Source organism: Apus apus, chromosome 1 (genome assembly GCF_020740795.1).
Source record: "Apus apus isolate bApuApu2 chromosome 1, bApuApu2.pri.cur, whole genome shotgun sequence".
Lineage (NCBI taxonomy): Eukaryota > Metazoa > Chordata > Aves > Apodiformes > Apodidae > Apus > Apus apus.
The window spans coordinates 98,990,699-99,015,095 of record NC_067282.1 but is presented as its reverse complement, the minus strand read 5'-3'; positions in this window follow the sequence as shown (position 1 = coordinate 99,015,095).

The window sequence follows — 24,397 nt, the reverse complement described above, 5'->3', positions numbered from 1 at the left end:
CTTTCTTTAAATGTGCTTGATTAGTTAGTGAGATGTCAAATGCGAACTTCAGCCTCATCAACAATAAAGCACTTGCAGACGATGCTCTTATTTATATTTCCAGATGCTGGTGGGTTTTTTTCCACAAAAGATGGCATTACTGACTGATCCTTCAGCTTTTGACCTCCTGTATGCCTAGAAGTCTTTTCCACAGAATTTGCTACTTTTTTTGATCATAAACCACTGAAAAATGTTCTTGGGGCCCCACTGTCCAAGCCAGTTTTCATTCCCACTCCACTGCAGTAGTTTAAAATATTTTTCAAGTTTAAATCAATCAAGTTTAAAATATTTTCCTGACTTACCTGCAGAAATGTAATCAAATCAATGGTTAACCATAATGCAAATATGAAATGAAATTGTCACAACAAAGCAATGCTCTCTCTGTTACCCTATACCAGGATATTTTCCTTAAAAGGAAGATAATAACAAAACTAATTTTAAAAGCTTTACTCATGTTAGGCCAGAATGCCAGAAGGGGGGAGGTGACCCAAATGCAGGTGTCTCAAGATCATGTTCTCAATTAAGACTTCACTATACAGTGAGCAGTATTGGGAGAGCAACTAATCTTATCCTAAAGTCATCTACATTCCAGGAACCCAAAGTCAGGCATCTGTATCTGGAATCACGTCCTATCCCTGTCATTCTCTCTGTCTGTAGATCTATCTCTTTCTGCATTCTATCCATTAAGCCTGTTCTCCAGTCACAGAAGTGAGACTGATTTGCCACGCAGAATATCTCAGACTTGCTGAGTTGAAAGGTGGGATTCTCTTTCCTAATCTCCAGTCCTATTCCCTGAGAATGCCAGGCAAACTAAGCCAGCACCAAGCCAGAAAAAAACCCACAAAACCAGCAAAAGAAGCACCAGGAGCTGATGTGTTGTTATTTATACACATATCTTCTCCATTCTTCTCGCTAAAGACCTTTCCCTTTGTTTAAATCGGGAGCAATCTCTAATGCACAGGGGTGCAGTGTGAAGGGAGAAGGTGGAGAAATGTAAATCCCCAGTTCACCCTCTTCTCTGATTAGTGTTACTGGGAAGGAGGAAAGGGGGAGGGAAGAGGCAGTGTAGGTAGAAGCAGGAAGCAGGATTTATCACCTCAGCTAGAATGTAATTCTATCTAAGAAGAGAATCCAGGCACCTACCTACCTACCTTGGCTATAGGAGCTCTCCAGAGTCACACAAAGAGGGAAAACATGGGCCCAAACAAGGTTGTGTCTCCAAATTGCGTGGATATGGCTCCACACACAGCTGGGCAGAACTGAGGAAAAAAATGACATTTTGAAAATTGTATAGCTGTTTGGTTTTTATTCCCTAATATTTCTACGTTATTATATATTTATAGTTAATATTTGCAGCTATTTTTATAGCTAACCTGCAATTTAAGATAACATGTTTTACTTATTATTTACTTTCCTTATAATTTATTATGCTTCAGAGATTATTAACAGTGCTATTTGTTCCTCCGGTTGTGAATGGAAAATTGAGCAACATAGAAGGAAAGGGAGGAAAATGGAGCAGATCCAAAAAGTCCAGTGCCAACAGTACAATTGCATGTAATAATAAGAAGACATCTCTAAGCTCTTTTACCCATTCTCCCACACATTGATTTAGATTAAAATATGGGGCAAAGCAACACTTGATGGGTATCCTGTCTTCTTGAAAGAGAGCACTGCCTGTACAGTGTTTCTGGGTGAGAGGTGTTGACATACATCCTGTTAATCAATAACTGCTTGTTGGCAGACTGGCCATGTTGGTGCCATGCAAACACTACATGTGTAACATACATGTTGTTAGGCCAAGTGAAGCCAAATTTATTTACTTCCTATCTTTCCCTTTTTTTTTCTTTTTTTTTTTTTTTTTCTAGAAGACCTAGCTGTTTCTTATTTGTATAAAAGATAATCTGCCTTCCCCATCTTGGTGTCTGGATGCTCTGTTTATTGCCTTCATCCTCATGATACCAGGCAGGCAACTACTGTCTGCATCCATTTAGTAGCTGAGAGAAGGAAGCCAGGAAAAATGAGGTCAAGTCTTGTAGAGCCAAAGTACTCAAATCCAAACTTTTAATAGTGCTCCAGGCCCCCAACAGCTTCCCTCTATTCCCCTGTACTCTCAGCTGTGTGATCTGGAGCCCTTGGTCATGCTGAACTGCAGAGGTGCCCAGGGGCTGTCCCCTGCTGCTCTCACACATGCCAATATGTGGTCCCTGGGCCAGATTGCACTCTTGCAGATAATGAGATCCAGAAAGCAGGTACCCCCTGTCAGTGAGATGGACTACAAGTTGGGAAACACTAGCTGGGGCATGCATGGACTGGAAAGAAAACTTCAGTCCACCTCAGAGCTGGTTTGTGGCCATAATTTGAATGCAGATCTTCCCAGAATGGGGGTTACTCCACAGGTTTGAAGGATGCCCATAGGTAGTTGGTTTTGTTGGAAAAGACCTTAAGATCATCAAGTCCCACTGTTAACATAACACTGCCAAGTGCACCACTAAATCATAGAATCATAGAATCATTCAGATTGGAAAAGATCTTCAAGATCATCTAGTAATCCAATAACCACAACCACTAAACTATATCCTGAATTGCCACTTCTAAACACTTCTTGAACACGTCAAGGGATGGCAACTCCTTCACCTCCCTGGGCAGCCCATTCCAATGCCTCACCACTCTTTCCGTAAAGAAATTTTTCCTAATATCCAACCTAAACCTCCCCTGGCACAACTTAAACCCATTTCCTCTCGTCCTATCGCCAGTTACTTGGGAGAAGAGACCAACACTGGCCTCTCTATAACCTCTATTCAGGTAGTTGCAGAGAGCAATAAGATCTCTCCTGAGCCTTCTCTTCTTCAGACTAAACAACTGCAGTTCCCTCAGCTGCTCCTCGCACAACATGCCCTTCAAATCCTCCAAACCCCTCAGGTCCCTAAGCACCACATCTGCTCATCATCTAAAAACCTATAGGGGTGGTGACTCAACCACTTCCCTGCACAGCCTGTTCCATTGCTTGACAACCCTTTCAGTGAATAAATTTTTCCTAATACCCAATCTAAATGTCCCCTGACACAACTTGAGGCCATTTACTCTTCTCCATTCAGTTGTTACTTGAAGAGACTGACCCTCATCTTGCTACAACCTCCTTTCAGGTAGTTGTAGACAGCAATAAAGTCTCCCCTCAGCCTCCTTTTCTCCAGACTAAACAATTCCAGTTCTCTCAGCTGCTCCTCATAAGACTCATATCAGGAACCTTCCTTAGGGACACTTTTACCCTCACACACAGTGTTTCTTTCGCTAGATTCCTGCAGAGTCCAGAAGACCTTCCTTCGTGGTTTCTGGTTAAAATGAAGACAAGAAGAAGCAAGGAGAAGAGAAGGCTCAGTCTATACCTTACATTCCTATGAAGGAGTACCTTGGCACACACATGCCCTCCTAAAGATGTCTCAAAATACACAGTCCCATGTTTTCCACTTACATTTGTACAGTCAATTTGAATACATTATCTTCTCCTAGTAGCAATTGCCATGAGCACTTTGTTTGAAATACTTGTTTTATGTTAAACTTTTTCTCTGTAACTTGAACTCCTGGGAGTGCCAAAACCCAGCACGCAATAGGCACAGTTGACTGGGTACATGCCAGAGAGGAACAGAGTTGTGTAACTACTAATTATAGGATTATAAAATAATAGCACTCTAGTAGCAAAACAGCCCAACGGAAATGTCGCTATTGAAAGTTTTGACTTATTCACATTAAGAGGCACCAAAGGGCATCTTGAGCTCAGCTTTGTGTTTAACTGTTAATATCCTTTCTCATGTCATGGTAATTCCTCAGGCAACCAGGCAGATGTGAAGAACATGTTCCCTTCCCTATAACTGACTGAGGTTATGTGCCCTAACATCAAACTTCACACAAAATGACTGTATTGCATGTGTAAGATAATATGTAAAATAGTGCTACTATAATTATCTTTTTGTTTAACTTTGGGCTAAAAACAGGCTGCTAGGTGCATTGCCTTCTTCATTAAATTTATTTGGACACAAAACTGAGCAGGAAGAAAAGGTCTGGAGAGGCTGTGTGCTAAAACTAGACCTGCTGGGATCCTAAAATAGATAAATAAATAAAGGAAACATGGAGAAACAGATCTGATATTCTTTCTGAAACTCAGGTTAGGTTTTCCTCCACTTATTACACTTCACAGCTATGCAAATAACTCCTGTCCAGGCCTTTGGTACTCTTTTCTCTTGTCTTAAGAATTGTTTCAAATCCACTCACTTGGCTACATTAATGACTACAACTGAGACAACATTTGGACATCCCAGAATATAGGAAGAATCATTAGGAACACAGAATAACTGAGGTTGGAAGGCCCCCTTACTCATAGGAGGGCCAGTTATCTCATGCTGCTCAGAGTTTGTGCAACTGTTTTCAGTATTTCCAAGGATGGGGATCCCACAGCCTCTCTGGGCCCCAGTTTCAAGGTCTGAGCAGCCTCATGGCAATGTTGGTTTTTTGTCCCTAGTGTCTAAACAGGGTTTCCCATGTTTCAACTTGTGCCCATTGCCTCTTGTCCTGTCACTCTGCACTTCTGAGGAAAGCCTGGCTCCACCCTCTCTGCAACCTCCCATTACGTAGGTCCAGACAATGATAAATTCCCCTTGAGCTGTTTCGTCTCTAGGCTGAACAGTCCCAGTTCCCTCCACCTCTTCGTGTATGTCCTGTGCTCCAGCCCCCTGACTATTTTGACAGCCCTGTGCTGGACTTGCTCCTGCAAGTCCGTATCTTTCTTATACTGGGAGCCCAAAGCTGAACACAGCACTCAAAAAGTGACCTTACCAGTGCTGAGCAGAGGGCAAGGATCACCTCAGTACACTTGCTAGCTACACCCTTGCCAAGGTGCCTCTGAATAGTAACCCTGCTTTCCAGCATGTCAACTGCTCCCACAGTAGTCCTGCCCTCTGTCCCATTGCCGAGGTCATTAACAAAGGCATAAAACACTACTGGTCCCAGTATTGAACCCTAAGGCAAACTGCTGGTAACTGATTGCCAGTTGCACTTTGTACCACTGAGGGATTGCAAATTACTCTCTGAGCCCAGCAGTCCAGCCAATTTTCCATCCACCTTATCATCCACTTATCTAGTCCATATCTCACTAGTTTTGCAATAAAGATATTGAAGAAATAGTGTCAGAGGCCTTTCTGGAATCTAGGATTATGATGTCCACTTCTCTCCCTTCATCCAGAGAGCCAGTCCTACCATCATGGAAAGTATCAAGGCTGGAAGGGCACTGTTTGCCCTTGGTGGGGCTGTTCCAAATCAATTTCCTGTCCTTCCTGTGTTTGGAAATGCCTTGAAACAGAATTTTCAGTGTGACCTCCCCAGGGACCAAGCGGAGGTGGATCAAACTCTAGCTCCTAAGATCTTCCTTCTTGCTTTTCTTCAGGATGGGAGTGACATTTGCCTTTCTCCAATCATTTGGAACCTCCACCATGACCAATGACAAAAGGATGGCCTTGTAGTGACATGGGCCAGCTTCTCTAGCTCCCTAGACACCTCCTATCTGGTTCCATGACTATGGCTAATTAGCCCAAGCACTCACTAACTCTGTCTCCCTATACTCTGAGCGGTTTCCCTCCCACAGGCTCTGCTAGGAGGCTCAGGCATCTCAGAGGCCAGAGGGCAAATCTGACCAGTGATAAACAAGGCAAAAAAGGCACTGAGCACCTCAGCCTTTTTTATACTTAGTCATGAGGTCCCCAACCCCACCCAGCAGGCCCACATTTTTCTTAGTCTTAATTTTGCTGAAAATGCACTTAGAGAAACCTCTCTTGTCCTTCACATCCATTGCCAGATTCACCTCCAGCTGACCTTTGGTTTTCTTAACCCCCTGCCTGCATGCCCAGGCAGTGCCTCTCTATACCTCCCAGGTAGCCTGTCTATTCCATTTCTGATTACTTCCCATCTTAATTTCATTCTATTGTTTTTAGCTCATGTCTTCATTTTCTCTAAGCCTCCTGATATCACCTCTCCCCTGATTTGTTCTGACATCACCTCCAAATTTAAAATTAATTTAATTTTTTTAAAGTAACATCCATGTACTGCCACATGTGTACTGCCACCACAATTTGTGGTGAACTAGTGTAATTGCAGAGGATGGAAAAAAATTAATGTATGTCATGCTCCAACTAAATCCCTGTATAATTGCATTGCGTTTAATTGGTCACACCTGAAGTTAATTTAATCTAGTTTCTAACAATATTAACTTACTACATTTAACAGGATATGTCAGTATTAATAAATATGTATTTTTAAAAGCTTCTCATGCCATCTGATCTGATAAGTCTTTACCAGCTGCATCCTATTATATAGTAAAGACTCTTGGTACAAGACACAGAGGTCTGTATCACAGAGTCACTAACACTGGAAAAGGCCTTTAAGATCATTGAGTCCAACCATTAACCCTACTCTTACCAAGTCCAGCACTAAGCCATATTCTCAAGCATCACATCTAGATGACTTTTAAACACATCCAGGGATGGTGACTCAACCATGTCCCTGGGCAGCATGTTCCAATGTCTGACAGCCCTTTCAGGTAAAAAGTTCTTCCTAATATCTAGTCTAAACCTCCCCTGTCACAGCTTGAGGCCATTTCCTCTTGTTCTATCACCATTTACTTCTGAGAAGAGACCAGCACCTACCTCTTTACAATGTCCTTTCAGGTAGTTGTAGAGGGTGATGAGGTCTCCCCTCAGCCTCCTTTTCTTCAGACTAAACAGTCCCAGTTTCCTCAGCCACTTCTGATAAGACTTGTTCTCAGGGCCCTTCACCAGCTTCGTTGCCCTTCTTTTGACATGCTCTAGCACATTGATGTCCTTCTTGTATTGAGGTGCCCAAAACTGGACACAGTATTCAAGGTGTGGCCTCACCAATCCTGTATTCAGAGGGGTGATCATCTCCCTAGTCCTGCTGGCCACATTATTTCTAATACAGGCTTTCTTGGCCACCTGGGCACACTGCTGGCTCTTATTCAGCCCCCTATCAGTCAGAACCCCCAGGTTCCTTTCTGCTGGGCAACTTTCCAGCCACTCTTCCCCCAGCCTGTAGCATTACAGGAGGTTGTTGTGACCCGGGTGCAGGACCCAGAACTTGGCCTTGTTGAAGTTCACACAATTGACCTCGGCCCCTTGATGTGGTCTGTATTTTCATGTCTATAATGCATCAAGCCAACAAATGAGACTTTCCTCATTCTACCTTTTCTCCTCATTCTACCAAAAAGAATAGCACATGGCTGTGTCATTTATTCTTTCTTACTTGGAGTTTATGAGGTGATTAACGAACTTGGCTAAGTTTCTTAGGGGGAAAAAAAAAAAAAATGGGTGGCTACTCAGAGTCTGTTTTTTAGATATACCAAATCATCTCCACTAAGACTCAGTGCGCCTTTATACTTTCTGTACCTTTGAAGGGAGGAACCAGGTTTAAGGAGGTTGTCCTGTTATCACATAAACAGGAGAGCAATGCATGGAGCAGAAAGGACCAGGGATTTCGGCAGGATTACTCAGCATAGTTACTGATGTATATTAAGGTTTTCAATTTTGGTTTTATAATCCTGATCAGTTTCCAATCATGTTACTAAATGCAGGTTTTGGGGGAAGCAGAAAGTCCAAGTTAGACCTCTCCTTCCAAAATCCCATTTCACTGCTTTCTCACACACCCTCCTTGCAGTGCTGCCTACTCCAACACTTGTGATTCATTCAGTTTACTCATGTAATAGCAGGCACATGCATTTGAAATGTAAATGTACTGATCTTATAAAAACCATTACTTGATAATTTACAGACTTATGGCCAAACAAAGGATCTACAACAATAAGAATGGTAATATGCACTGTTCTCTATGCATACAATTCCATTTTCAAACAACCATAAGTAGTGTATATAGCAATGAAAGTAAACCTGTATAATTAATAGGAAACTTCACACCTTTTGTTGTAATTTTGATAATTAATTTCTATTTACTCTCATGAGTTAAGTGGAGGCAAGCCCACATACTTAGATCCTTTCACCAGCTTTAACAAGGTGTACACTACAAGGTATGCAGTACAACTTATGCAGTACAAGTATGTACCTTTTTCAAGGAAAGCTATTTCACTAGGTAGTATCGAACAACTAGACTAGCAATAATTTTTGCACTGAACCCACACAATTCCTTTCTTTGGAAACATAGATCTGTCTATGTGTCTGTTTATGTGTCTACCTGTCTATCTTGGGAGTCAAACACGCAAGCCTGTTGTCCTTTCTACAGCTTTTTTTTTCATATTCAGCAAAAACAATTGTCGGATTTTTTTTTTAACAGTGTTTCAATTTCTAGTCCCTTTGAGTAATTTTTAAAACCCTTTTTCACTTTAGGTGAATCTTGGTACTGATAAGTCAAACAGACAATAAATATATTTTTTGAAACAAAAATGGAGACAATCCAATGCTGTTTATTTCACTGTTTAGGAATTATCTAAATTATATTAAAAATACTACATTCTCCAATTACCTCACTAGGTTTTGGATTTAAGGGGGAAGATTTGACTTTCTGAAAATCCCATTTCTGAGAGCTGAATCAATCTTAAGGATTTTGGCCAGAAAAAAAAAAAAAATGGTGAGGTGGGAAAAGTATGAATGAATGAAACTGAAGTTCTTGATTTTGCAAATTATGTTCTTCCTTGTAGCAGCTGAGTCAAAATACTTTTCTAAAGAATACTGAAATCTTGTAAATAACCTGATTATTTTTATCATGGCTTTAATTAAGCTGTCTCCCCACCAAATCATTCATCTAACCCCTCCATTTCCCAGGTCTGTTTTGATTCAAGCCTTTTAACAGTCAGTCATTCATTGTGTCCTCAACAGTGATTTTGGTTTGTGCTCCTGTGGATTTCTGCCTATGTTCTTGATATGAAAAACAATGTCTACCTGCCTTCTGTACACCACCTGCCCGAGGTTTAACCACATAACCTGAAGCAGTGCAGGGCTGGTATGATTCCACCATGCCAAGAAGGTCTCCCAGCTCCAGTCAGAAGAATGTCTGGGACCTTATCTATACTGTGAAAAATGACCTGAGGTTAGAAAGCAGAGGTACCTCCAGGGTGGCCGTATTGCCTTCTGCATTCCCCACCCACCACAGAAGCAGCTCTCACTGCAGCAAGGGTTGCCCAAGTGGAGGGTGCCTCGGGGGCAGTGCCCCAGGCAAGGGGCCCTCGGCTTGGAGCCTGTTTGCTCTTTGAAATTTCAGTTCTTAAAACCGATAGCTGGGGCCACGTTGCAGGTATTAACTGTAGTTCACCTGTGTTGCAATCAAGGGCAAAAATGTGCCTTTGAAATCTTAAACTTGTGCTTTTAAGCAAGATGTTCTACCCGATTACCTGCAAGGGGAAACAGTCAGTTATAAGCTCTGCGTACTTGTCCACTCTGAGCTGTGTACGGTCAGTGTTTGTCGATGAGGATGAAGGTACATTGTATTCCTTTGGAAGTGGGGTACTTCACTTACCGTACGACGGAGAAACAAACTGGATTTTGAAGGAGCTGGCTGTTGCTATTTCTTTTCAGTACATTAATATTTGTCATTTCAGCACAGTCTATGAGAAGCCGAGTGCTCACTGTAGTTATATAACTAATCATATGAATAAGATTTAATATTAAAATGTTTTTCTATAGCAATAAAAGTGGACTTGGCAGAAGTCCACAACAAAATGCAAGTGAACAGGGCTCTGAAACCCTCTCTCTTATTGACAAAACACTCAGAGGGAAGGTTTCCTCTTTCTCTTGTGTTAATAGGTGTGCTTTTATTATGGAAGTACATTTTTAGAAGGGTCTGAATGGAGCAAGGTGATGGTCTTGCAACTTTAAGGTCAGGAAAACATGGCAGGAAGAGAAAGAACTGAGGTGAAAGAGGAGGAAACTGCACAGGTCATCTGTGTTGGTTTGGCTGGAAAAGCAAAAGATGGATGTGGATGACATAGCATTGCTGCACACATGGAAGTCAGGCAGTTGTTCAGCTCAGCAGGTAGCTCATGTCCACATCTAGGCAAATCCTGCCAGCACACCTCACCCTCTGTTAAAGTGACCAAAACAGCCCCCAGACTGCTTGCTTCAACAGTATAAGAAGGAAGAAAAAGGTGCTAGGAGGGGCACCTCTACACTTGTTTGCTGCTTGGGTCTATGTAACAATGATACTCTGTCAAAAAAACTCAATCTCACACAAGTGAGGTTAAAAATCAGATCCTCTACAAGTGTAGAGGCTATCAAAGCCTCAGTTCTCATGGCAGATATTGTTAAGGAAAAAGGAGGAAAGAAAATAGCTAACAAACAGAAGGCATTAAAAAGGAACCCTCTTTTTTTAAAGCAACCAGCCAGAATGGGCAGGGAAAGAAGGGGAGGGGAAGGCAGAAAGGCAGTCTTCAACAGCAAGCCAAGTCAGAACCTTGGGTGAATGAAGACCTGTAGCTGGCATCCATTGATTATCACAATACATTAGTACTTTTCCCAAGGCATTAACTTCTCAATTTATATGTGACCCCCTTTTGAGTTCACCTACTTGCATGGCCCTGAAGGCTCCAAAGCATGTAGAAATTCCTGCCTTTTCTTAAAAAAAACCCACCTTGTTGTAGCCCACTTTTAAACCTTGTTGTTATCCAAAGAAGGTCTCAGTCCACAAGCTAGGTATAAGTTGTCAGGCCAGTGTTTCTCACTGGTTTGAAAGAACTCCTGACTGTGAGGCTTGATGCTCACGTTAGCTACAGTGCTGGTCACAGTTCAGGCCATGGCCCCACTGTTACCTACTGGTCAAGAGTGGAGGCCTACGATTAGGACAAACCTTTTTCTCTTCTGCCTCAGTCTTTGAAAATAGAACAGCCAACCATGTGGTCTGCTCCTCTGCCACGGGCTTCCACAGGAAAGCCTAGGTATGTATCCTGTAACTTCAGTTAGGAATAAGTGAACAATACTTACAGTGTAGTTCATTTTAAGGATAAATAATTACACATGTATGATGAATAACAGAGGCAGTCGGTGGTGAGGCACAAACAGGATCTGGTCTACTGTGGGGTGTGAACTGCTGCGTTAGATCTGAGTTTTTCTAGTTGCTCCTAAGAAGGGATGCACAACGCTAAAGAAACCAAAGAACAAAAGTGTGTGCAGGTACCAGTGGTACATGTCCTAGTATCTCACACCTTGAACAGAAGTGTCTGAGGAAAATTGATACAAAAGTGTCTCCTGCAGCCCTGAGTTATGCTTAGCAGGACAGGTAAGACATGCACTAGTTTCTGAAGCACAAAAGAGCACATAGCAGCTTTGGACTTGCTAACCCACACAAAAAACACCAGATAAAAATTTATTGTGTGGCACAAAATACCTGTCTTTTTGTTTGTTTCCCATACAGCTTTGCTGAAACAAGTATTTCAAGTCATCTTGTGGCAGACTGTTTTATGCAATACTCCATTAAATGTTTGTCAGATGAGCATTGTTTCTACATCCCGTTTTTCCTGAAGTCAGTGGACTCTGAGAGTGAAAAGCCTGTTCCAACTGTCTGCCCCTTTGAGGCTGATAGAGACAGGCTGCCTTCCCAAGAGGATATCTGTCCATCAGTCAGTCTCTGGAGAATGTGGAAGATTTATTTTGTAGAGAACTCTTTATCTTCCATCTCTCAAACCATTCTGCAGGATCCCTATTCTCTTAATTTCACCCTTGTATATTGCTTTGGGTTCAGATAGTCTGGGATAAAGCCAAACAGAGGACATATTTGATGCAGGCAGTATCACAGAATTAGCATTGCTATTCCCTGAAAAAAAAATTAAGAAATGTAAGCAGCCCAGGGCAAAGTCCATCTCCTGAGCAGGTCATAATGGAGCAGTTTGGAGAGACTGCGGTAGCAATCAAACAGCCTCCAAGCTCTGAAGCTCAGAGGTCTGCTCTAATCCTGCTCAGACCCCTTCTTATTGAAAGCTGTTGCAGCTGCTCTGCTGCAGGGTGGGATGTGGGGGAGACTGGGTTGCCAAAGTTTGTCAGGGGTGCAAACAGCCCACCACTAGTTGAGATCTGAGCCATATCCAGAGGGAACGGAGTGGTCTTCTCCACCCACCTCCTGAGAGAATAACAGATTCCACCTTCCAAAGCACTCATTTTTGCTGCATATCAGGATTATTCTTTACGGGAAAGGCATAGATTTTTCCTTCAAGATCCTGAAAGCCTTATTATATATTTTTAGTGACATCCTTCATGGTCTGTCACTGCAGCCATGGAAGGCCGCACAACACGAGATGGATGATCTATAAATGCCCGTGGGGAAAGAGAAGAACACACTTGTCTCTTTATCCTGAGAAACTGGGCTTAGAAACAAGTAACTACTTTGACCAATGCCAGTCTGCACTTGAGAATTCCCTTCAGGAGAGCTTGCATACTGGCTAGTAGGGCACTTGAGCAGGCTGAAGCCCTTGTTTTGCTGTGAACGCAGAACAGTCATTAGGAGCTACAGATAGGAGTCACAGTGCTGTAGGTGACCACATCAGTTAAATAAATGGAGGAATACTAAGATCAAGGTGTCAGGAGGAGGTACATTGATGTCAGATTTAGCTGTGGGCCTCTACATACCAAATAGCACCTGTGAGGAGAAGTATTTCAGAAGATGTTTTTATTAAGACAGGGATCATAATGCACCTGACCTTTACTGGGCATCTTAGTAACTTCTTAAAGACAGCTGCGAGTAAATGTCAAACTGGCACATGATATTGACATTCCTGAAGGTAGAGAAGCAAGCCCAAAGATGAATGAGGATGTCAGCTCTGCAATTGTGCTCAGACTGAACATAGCTCTTCATTTCTGGAAATACTTCTCAAAAAGCATCAAGGGCTTTACAGTCTACATCTCATCTTAACTCAAAGGTTTTCTGGGTGCAGTAATGAAAACATTGGTAAAGGTTTCACACAAGTACAGTGAATCCTCTGCATCAGGAAGGAGAACCAGCTCCTTGATTTGGCATAGATTTGTAGTCCTGGATAGCTTATCTATTTTGGTTTTGTAGGCAAGGTTTCACTAGGTCAATGTAAGATATTTAAACTCACCTATGAGCTGACACAAGCATGTATGGACCATGCAAGGTGAGGGAGGGTAGGGGAAAGCTCCTGATTTCAAGCTTAAATTCTAGCTGACTCTAAGATCTCCCATAAATGCTTCTATCGGCTAAACTTGGCTTTTTACAGATCCACCATGCCTACCCACCAGTCTTTGGACCTGTGGCAGAACATACCTGAATACCTTTTGATGTGCTAAAAAGAAACCTCTATTATAAATTTATTTTTCTTATGGACAAACATTCCTAGGACAGAGTGGGGGGAAATCCTATCAAAGCCTGTGACATTTCCTAGGACTATTAGCAGCAATTAGTACCAGTGCTATACATTATGCCCCTCTAACTTCCTTCAGCATGTATTTTATAGTTCAGTCAAAACACCCTACTGGTACAGAATCTGTGCGTGTTAGCCAATCACCCTGGGTGGCTCAGTCAGCAGGTTTTGTGTATTTTATGGAAAAAACAGAAAGGTTTCTGATCCATAATCCCGCTAGACAGGTTGCCTCAACAGAAGGTAATTTGCAACTGCTCTGCCCCTCTGGGACAGAAATACTGGCCTGAGAACAGCATGTGCTGTGAGCACCATGGTCTTGTGCATAAACAAAAGCACATTTCAAGCACTTGCTGGAACAGTGTTCCTTCCTGTTGCTTTAGTGGATATTCACATTTATGAGGTAGCTTCTGACTTGGACAGTCTGGAGAGAGTAACCTAAAGAAACCTGCAATATTCTTATGGGCACTTGAGCAGGAAGAAAAAAAAAAAAGAACACATGGAACACAGAAAGCATCAGAAAGAAAGCAAGATGCCTCAACTTTCCTTTTTTGGTCCCACAGGCTAATGACTTGCACAGTGACTCTGTATAGAGGCCCTGTAGAACACAGCCATGAAAGCTGCTTCACGCTGTTTGTGCTTCACACACAGTTTGCTGTGAAGCTGGCTGAGGTGCTTAGGTTTTGTGCATCACAGCAACCTTTTTCTGAAAGTCCTGCCAAATATATTACCTTCTTGCAAGTTTTAAACCAATCTGTGGCCAAGCATGGGTTTACAGATCCTTCTATTAAGGAAGACTCAACCTTTCAGGCATTTTTGAGACATGCACAAGTTTTCCCCTTTAGTTTTCTCTTTTTATGCTTACATTCCTTTTATTCAGGTGATAAGAGAGCAATTTGGACATCTCCCAATTTCAATAACCCTGAAAAAGATACCTATGTTATGGGTGTTACTCCATAACAGCGGTGAAAGCCTACCTGCCTTTCACTTTGTGGTTTTATCTTTGGGTTGTATAGCCATGAGCACAACAGGATTTACAAAAATGGACACCTCAGTTTCGGGGGTATTTCAAGGGACTGCTCACCTTCTGCACAGTGGATGCTCCCCAGGACAAGAGCATATGAAAATTTCCTACATGAAAATAGAGTACTGTTGCTTCTGGGAGGGAAACTGGTTTGGGGGTATAGATCTGACCTTTGCAGAGCTTTGCAATGTTGCTTTCCTCTCTGAATTACCAGCTCTTTCTGGATCACTGTACACTTGCAGACCATGTATGAGAGCAAAATACACTACACTTTTAATAAGTACTTGTACCATTAGCCTACCCTTATTTTAGCTTATACTACATTTCACAGCAGGATAGTCCATGTGGGACCTACTCTGCCCCAGGAGGAGTAGATTAAGTCCTCCATCCTCAGCCTGCTGAGTATGGGTCTTGTCTTTCACTTATGTACCTCTGGACAACCTACACCTGGGCTTATCAGGATAGTCTGCATATGCAGATGGACAGGTACACAATCCTTAACTTACTGGGCTTGCACCACCAGTCCTTCCTGGCTGTAAAGGCTATTTGTGTGCTTATGTCCTCCAGGGACTTGGCATTGCCCCTCCTTTACAGAACAAGCAGACCAACCTCAGCTCACTGAAGTATTTTTTGCTAGACTACTTTCTTCTTCCAGAAGTGAGCATCAGAAGAAGCTGTTAAAGGATTATTGCTGCTCCTTCTGGGAGCCCATTGAGGATGATGGTGAAGTGCCTGCATGCAGAAGTACTGGCACTAGGCTGCCCTGTTCACGTTCAAAAGTGTAAAATCTCACCACAGTGAAAACAGGCTGTTCTTGCTCCATTCTGAGTCTGACAGATAGTCTGGGTATCCCATCTAAGGAGAGAGCCCTCATACCCAGGAGACTATTAGGACAGGAGTGTTCCTCTCTCATGGGACCCGAGGTTTGTTTTTAACACTGTTTCCTGCTCTCACTGTTGTGTTGATGTTGGGTGTTTTTTGTTAGTTTGTTTGTCACATAGTTCTACAATATTTGGATTAGTGCAGACAGGTTGCAGATTGAGCTTTCCTGGGTGCACAGGATGCAGGAGATCCTGTGGCCTCCTTGAGGTCCTTTTGTAAGTCAGTAACTCTGAATGTTTGAAGGTCAGTCATCTTGTGCTGAATTAAATGATTAACGGGCATTTGGGCTAATTTGTCATCTTTAGCATCTCTAAGACAAAAATCCCAAGTCTTCTCAGACTGGGCTCAGACGGCCTAGTGTCTTACTGAAGTATGGGCACTCTCCTGAATGGCCCTTCTGGGGAATGTAATGGGCTGCTAAAGGTCTGGATGTTTTGTGGATTCTTTGCCTTGAGGACATCTAACAGTCCCCAACGCTTACAGGGTAAATTCCTCACTGAAGTCTCGACTCTGATCTCTGTAAGGGTACTGGGAAAACCTTATTTTCTCGGTGGAATCCCGCAGTTCTTGTTTTAATTGCAGTCCAATGTTAAAAGACTGTGTTGACTTGGCTTTTCTAACAAATCTGACTGGTATCAAGACACAAGAATGAGTATTCTATTTTTATAGTTTTAAGAGGATTATTTTGTGTTTGTAAGGAAATATATATTATATAAAACATATTATATAAAATACATTCTATTTTGTATTCACAGGAAATATCTCTAAAACCTCCGTATTTTACCTAGCTCACCCAAGTGTTGCCAACGTCTATGACATGCACTGTGGTGAGGTGTCCACCTTGGCTGTTCCTGCTGCTCTTTGAGAGATTATCAACCTACCCAACCCACCACCCTTTGATTGAGTTTCCAAGGTCTCAGCCTTCATCTGTTTACCGGTTGGTCCTCCCAGCCTCTGCGCTGGCAGTCTCTTGATAAGCCAGCCTCCCTGGGAACAAGCCTGGAGAGCTGGGGAAGCGGCAGGACACAGAAGCACCGAGCTCTTGCAACACTTCTGAACAACTCCCTCCGTCCTGAGGAGCAATCTGAGGTTCTAACTCTCTCTCCCTCTCTCTCTCCGTCTCCCTCTCTTCAACACAGCCAGTTTAAGAGGTTAACTCCTTGTTTTTATACAATAGGCACCTTGCAGCATTCGGGCTGTGTTCAAAGGTGTGAAAATCCTCTTTATCTGGCTGGAGTGGTTCAGAAGAACGAAGTTCACTGGGAACAGGGCAGAAGATTGTTTTGTCTAGAAGATACGGCATCAGGAGAGCAAATAAGTTTTCACTTACTGTATAGCCAATGTCAGCAGTTGCAACATGTACACAGACACAAGCAGAAATTAAGCAGTAACAGAACCATTAGTAAAGGGACAAAATAAATTAAAATAATAATAAAATAATTATTATTAAGTATTTACAATGTGTCTCCCAGAAATCTGACTTAAGCAGACTTTTAAAAATAGAACAGAAACTGGAAATATAATTCCCCCAAAACAATTACAACCCAGTTGATTCAGATACTTGTTATCTATGGGATTAGGTAGCAACTTAATGAAAAAAAAAGAAAAAAAAATAAAAGTGGCAATATTAATTCAGCCCAGATATAGGAGCGTTTTGTCTTACAGACAATCTTTTTATTCCTCGAGGAAATGTTCTTGCAATATTCCAAACGTTCCTGGGTACTGCAGCACCTGTGTCGCTGCAGGGAGAGCTGTGCAGTCAATAGCAACAAAGCTTTAGGAAGGCAACACATTAACATAATCAGAGCAGGGATGCTTTGCACACAGTAGGACTGATTGAACAGAATCATGTGAAAAGTGGAATCTGCCTACAAATATACAAAGATGGAAAACACTTATTTGAATGTTAGAAAAAGATTGGAAAGAAGGAAAATTTAACAGGCACAAAAGCAAAATGGTAGAAAAAAAGTCTAGGAACATGGAAGATTGTCCCAGACAGGACTTTGTTTTCATGGAAAATGGACCAAGTAACCTAATTTTTCATGCCTTTTTCCTACATAACTTCATTTTGAGTAATAAGAATATGCAGCCTGAAATCTTGTTTAGTAAAACTACATGAGAAGTTATTATAAAGCAAAACAACTGCTTACTTTAAAAATTTTCAATACAAAAATGTTGCAGGAAAATACAGATTGGTGGGTAGCCTCTAAACTTTCAAATAGCTATAGTTGCGTGCAAACAACTCTAAACCAACCTGACTTGATTAGCAAATTATTGCAAAGATACATAATACTTAAAAGAAAAGCAGAGCAGGAAAGTTAGATTTCCAAGTACTTAAAATATTTACCAGTTCCTACAGCATGTATAGCTTTCGGACATAATATGGTCTACCTACTGTGATTTTTTTTAATGTTATTTCAGTTCTAGCATTCTTGTGCTTCTGATAATCCTATAGGTGGAAAAAACAACCCACCCAAATACAGACACAATATATTAATAAAATTAACCATCAGTTGATCTACTTCTGTTACCTGAATTCCATCTCTGCTTTCCTGTTATTTTTTTTTTTTTTTTTAATCCATGCAGACAGACAGCAAGATAGTCAATATTTGCAAAGAAACTATATAAGCCCCATTTGGCCAATTGGTACTAATGGTACAATGTTAAGAGCTAAAGCATAGGCTTTGTCAGCTGCAATGCTTATGGAAATACTTGGATATTTATGGAAATACTGATTTCTCAAGGCTGTTTTCTACAGTGTACATGCAGCGTTGTCTTAAGTGTTTTTCATTGAACCTATACTTTGAACAATTTTAAGCAAAACAGCAAATACCAGCCCTGGCTGGTATTTGTTTTATGAAAACTGTTGCTGTTGTTAACACAGAAGTATTCAGGAAAATTGGTCCATCACCAGCAGAAACTCGTGTATACCAGCTTGTACTCCTTTCTCAGGATGGGTTCAAATTAGCTTCTGAAAATTACTTACTGAGTGGTTGTGCAGGAGTGTGATGACCTATGTCAAGTCAATCCCAGAGAAAACAAGTACTCCCAGCCAGCTTCTTTTAGCTTCATACAGAGCTTCGATGTGTTGAAATGTGGTTGGGATTTGATCCCAAAGGAGTTACAGAACTAGTAAGAAAAAGTCTGGTAAACAAGCAGTTAAACTAAGGCATTTCCTCTTCAAAAATTTACTTGCTTCATGCCAAAGTATTGGCAATTAAGTAAAGGTGGAATTAAAGCATCAATCTTTCACCTCTTAGAGGCAAACAGTAATGCCACAGTTCTCATTATTCACCAGAAAGGATCCATTTTCTTGTGCCACCTTCTCTAAAGATAAGAAGAATTTAGGCTTTGTTTTATTTGCGCCTTCAAACACAAGACTTCTTTACATAGGCAGCAGGCAAGCAACCACAGTTCTTCTTTAAGGAATTAATGTAGCCACTGAAGCAGAATAAACCAACGAAGAGAGTCAGACCTAAATTAAGAACAATGAAGCAAGAAGAAGAAATGTAACATTTTTTACACATTAATGAGAAAAAAGTAGCAAGCACTAAGAGTGCCAAGTGTGTGATATTCTACTACTGATTAGTATTTTTTATACTGAGAGGTGAAATATTGGTACCTGTGACTCAGAAATTATTTCAGAAATGACCATTTTTTCCTCCACTTGTGTTGCAAATAGGGCTTCACTGAGCCACTTCAGTTAAAATTTCTATAAAGTCAAGAAAAATAACTGAACATACTGGCGTAAAAAATGTAAAATCTTGCCTTACTCACAACCATACTGTTATCTTGTGAAAAGTAATGGACAATGCAGCTAGCTGTTTCCACAGAAAGCACAGCTTCCTCAATGTCAAGGAACGACAGAAGTCCCCTCATCCAGAGTATTTGTTCGGAAGCACAATGACAGAAACTGAAATCTTGCCTTTGCATATGCAAATAGCACTTTCTCACCATTGCAATGAAATGTTTTTTTCCTGAGTTAATTGCTGGCTTGCTGAAGAACAAAAATAGGTGAAACAGAACTGCATTTTCACTTGCTTATGGCATGCCTGATCCAGTGAACTGGATCAGTATTTTGTTTGTGACCAGCTGGTGATTTACAGTTTTCTGACTTCATTTGCACGGTTTATTACAGCATTAAAACAATGTCAAATTGTTGATAAAAAATCAAGCACTTATACCTGATGCAGGTACAGACCATAAAAGTTTGCCTAGCTGCAGGTAAATATAAAGAGGACACTTTATTGTTACCCTTTTATAACAGGTTAATCTACAATTCTCCAAACACTTTTACAAATATTTGGTTATATGTGGAAATAGCTATAATCGTCCTGATAATGCATACCATTAATTCCCTTTTGCAGAGTAGGAAATGGAGGCAGATGGAAACCAGTTCACCATAGCTATACAGCAAATCTGGAGCTGAACTAGGACAAAAGTAAAAAAAACCACCGTAACTATTTTTCAGACAAACAAAAGGTAATTCTTTTCAAATGTGATTTATCTCTTGTTATCTCATGCAGGTATTCAGAAAATTCAGCTGTTCAAAAGGTCTTGTACTTTTTTTTTTAACTTCTGTAGCATAGAATTATTACCAAAGAAATGAAAACCACTGGTTTTCCTGGACCTATAAAAATAAGATATTTGTCAATATAAGATGTTACAAATAACATTCAAAGTTTTAAATACAAATTTTAATCAAATGATCATTTGAAAGATTTGGCTCCACTAAATGAACGTTAATTTTGTCTGACATTACATTTAGATCCAAAAAAATCACTTTTGGTTTCTAATTTAAAAAAAATCAATCAATCTTAATTTAAGATTTTTTGTGGTTTGTTTCGTTTTATTTTCCCCAATCAGTGTTTTTTTGTGTGCATCAGCAAAATTTAATACATATTGTTCTAATTTCTACTGAAACAGTTCTGTCACTAATTGTTTAAAGTCAAGGGCATAAGAATTGAATAAGTCTCTTTTTGCAAATTCATGTTCAATAAAATATTTTAAAGGGTAAGTCAAAATGTCTTTGGATAATTTGTTTTGTAAGAACAGTGAGATCAGTCTGCACTGAAACCCATATTCACTGATGGACTTTAATTGCTTCAGGCCTGTTTGTTAGCACAAGAGCAACTATAAACCTGGTTTAACTGGCTCAGTAGTTGGGATTTATGGCTGCTTTGTGTTACAAGTGCAAGGCAAAGCTAACAACCAGATCAGTGGGAAAAAAAAAGTCCCGAGTATCAGGAAAAAACTGTACAATAAATTAGAGTTGTCATTCAATTTCTTTGCCATAGAGCAGTATTATTTTAATGTGGGTAGGAGGTCAAATTTGTAGGTCAAATTCTATTCTGATGTAGGAAAATGCAGCTGTATTTACTTAGTACACCCAGAAAAATCAAACAAAGAGCAGTATTTGAATTTTTATTCTCTCTTGTTTTACAATAACAGGCAAGAAACACATTGAAACTACATGCACCTAGAGGAAAATTAAAGTAACTTATTATTCCTGAAAGTTTCTTCCCTCTGACTGAGAGCAAAGAATTTCATAACTCTGGGACTTTGTCTCTATACTAGAAAGCTAAACTGGGAGGACAAAGAAAAAAATACATACATTGAGAACCAAGAAAAGCTGGGACAATTTTCCATTTTTTCCCTCTGTGTAGGGCTTGAAAGTCCTAAAAAGTTTCTGAAAGGCTGGGAAAGAAGTGAGACTGCTCACAGGGACACACCTTTCTAATCTGCAGGCCCATGAGACCATCTCCTGATTCCCAGATAACAGGGTAATTGGTTTAAGTAGTTGTGGTTTTTCAGCATATTTAGCTAACACCCTAACAAAGGACCACCTCCTGTTTCACAGACATACAACAGTTAGAAAAACAGATTTTTGAAGATGTCTGCCCATCTATTTTGAATTTCAAATATACATGCAGCAGGTAAGTTTATGTCTGTGTGTTACTGGTAATACCACCAGATGCAAATGTACTTCAAAAGTCAACATACATTTAGTTGAAGCTTACTTATTAAATGACTAATTAAGTTCTCAGGTTTGATGTAGTTTTATGGGTGAGTGTGTAACTGTAGCACCTGTTGTAAAGCATCAACCACAGGAGATCTCCCGTGGTATCAATGAAAAAAATGTATGGAGGACTCCACTGCAGTAGGGCATAATGGAATACTTGGTGCTTAAAGCTGAGTTATGCAAATGAAGATGGTGTTGAGTTAGTTGAGCCAGTTCCTCTTCTGAATGTGGTTTGGGGTTTTGATTTGTTCATTTGTTTTTGTGGGTTTTTTTCAATTTTGGGCTTTAGCACCAAATTTCCCTGGAGATACCTCTAATTCTAGTTCTATTGGTTTGGTAAAAGGCAGTCTTGTGCTGTAGGCTCAAGGCAGAAAGGGCAAGCTCACCCTGACAGGTTTTGAGCAAGTACTCTGCAGTTTGGTTTTAGAGAGACCTTATCTCCCACTCTCCTGGGGTTTTGATTAGATACTAGAAACACAGGCAAAAAAAAAAAAAAAAAAATCAGAAGTATTTTTTTTTGAGCAAATTACATTCTGGGTATTAACATAATAGGAAACAAGCTGTGATGACAAAGTCCTGCAGAAACGAAGTGAGTTGTGATTAATGGGTGGCCACAGTTACTTAAAAGAATAAAGGAGGTGTCATACAAAGCCTAAGGTATCATATGATAGGATTTACCTTGGTAGGTGATGCCTGACGCTTAAAAAGATCAGTTTATTGTACATGCTGAAATCTAGATGCTTAGCACCAGTATAATAAAATGTTAGCTTGTATGCCTGGAAACAAAAACACCCAAACATCCTTCCCCTGCCCCACACATGCATAAATATGGAGGAGGAAGTGGTTCACTGAACATTTAACTATTAATATTTAAGTGAGAGAAAGCTGTTTGAAGTAAGTGCGGAGATAACCAGCATTAGGCCAGTCATATTGAAACTCTCAGACACCTGGAATTCTGGGCAGTGAACTCTGTGCTCCTTCTCAAGAGAAGCCCCTCTACATCAGAGGACTTGCCTGTTCTCCCCAAAAAAATCATGCAGCCACTCTGAAAAAACAAACCCTGCCCTGATGTCTCCTGTAAAGTTAGCTTATAATCCATTAATAAAATTAACAGTCAGCATCCTGCTCTGCAAAAGCCAGCTTGTATAATTTTAACACAATAATTCATACATACAACTATTTTGGAAGAGATGACAGGGCCACCAGCTCAGTCCTCGACTAGAAAAGACAAGCTGAACAGACCTGACAGCTTCTGCTGCCAAGAGGAGGCAGTGTCCCCCTCCCCACCTCCGCCTCCCCCGCCTCCGCTGCGCCAGCTCTCGTGTTCCTTTGACCTTTGTTAGCAAGCTGAGTTAACCTTGGGGAATATTAACCCAGTTTAAAAAACAAGCTTTTACCACGTTAGAGATCTGAAAGGCCAACCCCTCAGTGAGCCTGAAGGAAGAAGGGAGGGAAGAACCGGGGGAAAGTGGGTGGGAATGCACTGCTCATTGACCAGCTCAGCCCTCTCAGAGAAGAAAAGGTGTTAACAGCGGTAATCAACGAGCTGCTGGCTTATGCCCAGATCTTCAAGACTGTAACTAAGCAGAGTGCCATTCGACTTAATGGAGCTGCACTGAACACCCCTCCACCCTCCCCCCCGGCAGGTCTGGTAATGTTTCCTAGTGCAGAAAGCAACGTGAGCCCTCGTAAAGAGTTTTCAACTTCTCTGGCAGAGGACCACACCACTCCACCACAAAATATTTGTAACCTGTTACTTTGCCCTGCCCAGGTTTGTTGTTTTGTTTTTATTTTTTGTTAACGCTTGAATTCATGTAACACATTAGAAGTGGCTACATACAGAGAACATCGACTTACAGAGGAACCAGCCTATATATTTTACATCATCTCCCCATTTTTCTTATCTCTAGCCATTGTGCAAGATACTTGGACAAATCCAAAGTGACATCCAGGATATTCTTAAACTCAAAATAAACACCTTTTTGAAACAGAAATTTTTAGGTATTCTAATAACTGTGTAAGCTTTTTCATCATCAGTACAGGAATACATAATGACTTTCAATTAATAAAAAAGTACATTAATTTCCAAAGCAGATAAATATTCAGGTTCTTCTCTATGGCAGAGTAGATTTTGAAGTCTCTCCTTGATGATCATGTGGTCATCTCTCCTTGTAGACATGATACCAAGTGACAATTTGCAGGGCCATTTCCCCCCATTTTGGTAAGGAAACTTAACAGGGAAACCTTACATCTAGGTACCTTGTTTACCTAGATGATTACTTAGAAATACCTCTAAGCTCTGAAGACCACTGACAGAGCTCCTGTAGGTTAAAGACAAGGGCATGTCACACAGGTAGACATGTTAGAAAACCACAGAAGGTGATCATGCCAAGCATTTTGGTTGTGACTTGGAACGATTTTATGTTTTACTTTAGGTGAAATTTGAGGTCCAGTTCCTGCAACTGAATTCATACTGAAATATTACTGAATCTCACTGACTCCTTTCGGGAGAGCAAGAGCAGAAATAGCCCAATGTAAAAGTTCAGCTGAAAGCCTAAGCTAAGGTTTGAAGGCGTTTCAGCCAGTATTCCTTATGTTTTTGTACTAAAGGTTCTAAAGATACATGATTCTCTTTGAATAAATACATAGAGATGGAAAAATACTGAAGGCATGATCTTGGTTTCTTGGTGTACTTGATGTAATTCCTCGATATGCATTTGGAAATACCAAAAATCCCCAAACACTTCACATGCCAAACTTGTGTACTTTGCCTTATCTGTAGTCTCTGCACAGAGGTGCTAAGTATAGCATGCAGCAATGCTCGAGCTAATTTGGAGCTGTTATTAAAAATGAATGCAAGTTCTTCATACACCTATGTACTTTTCGAGTCATACTCTGAGGTTCTGAGATATAAGTGGATTTTTTTTTTTTTTCTTTCCAGTGGAGCTCAGCTTTGACAGAGAAAACCCTCACTCATTTGTAGATCTGCTTTACAGGAGTTACCACAAGTCATTAGAGCATTGTAAATAATGTGCCAATTAAGATTACAGCAATTTTTCAG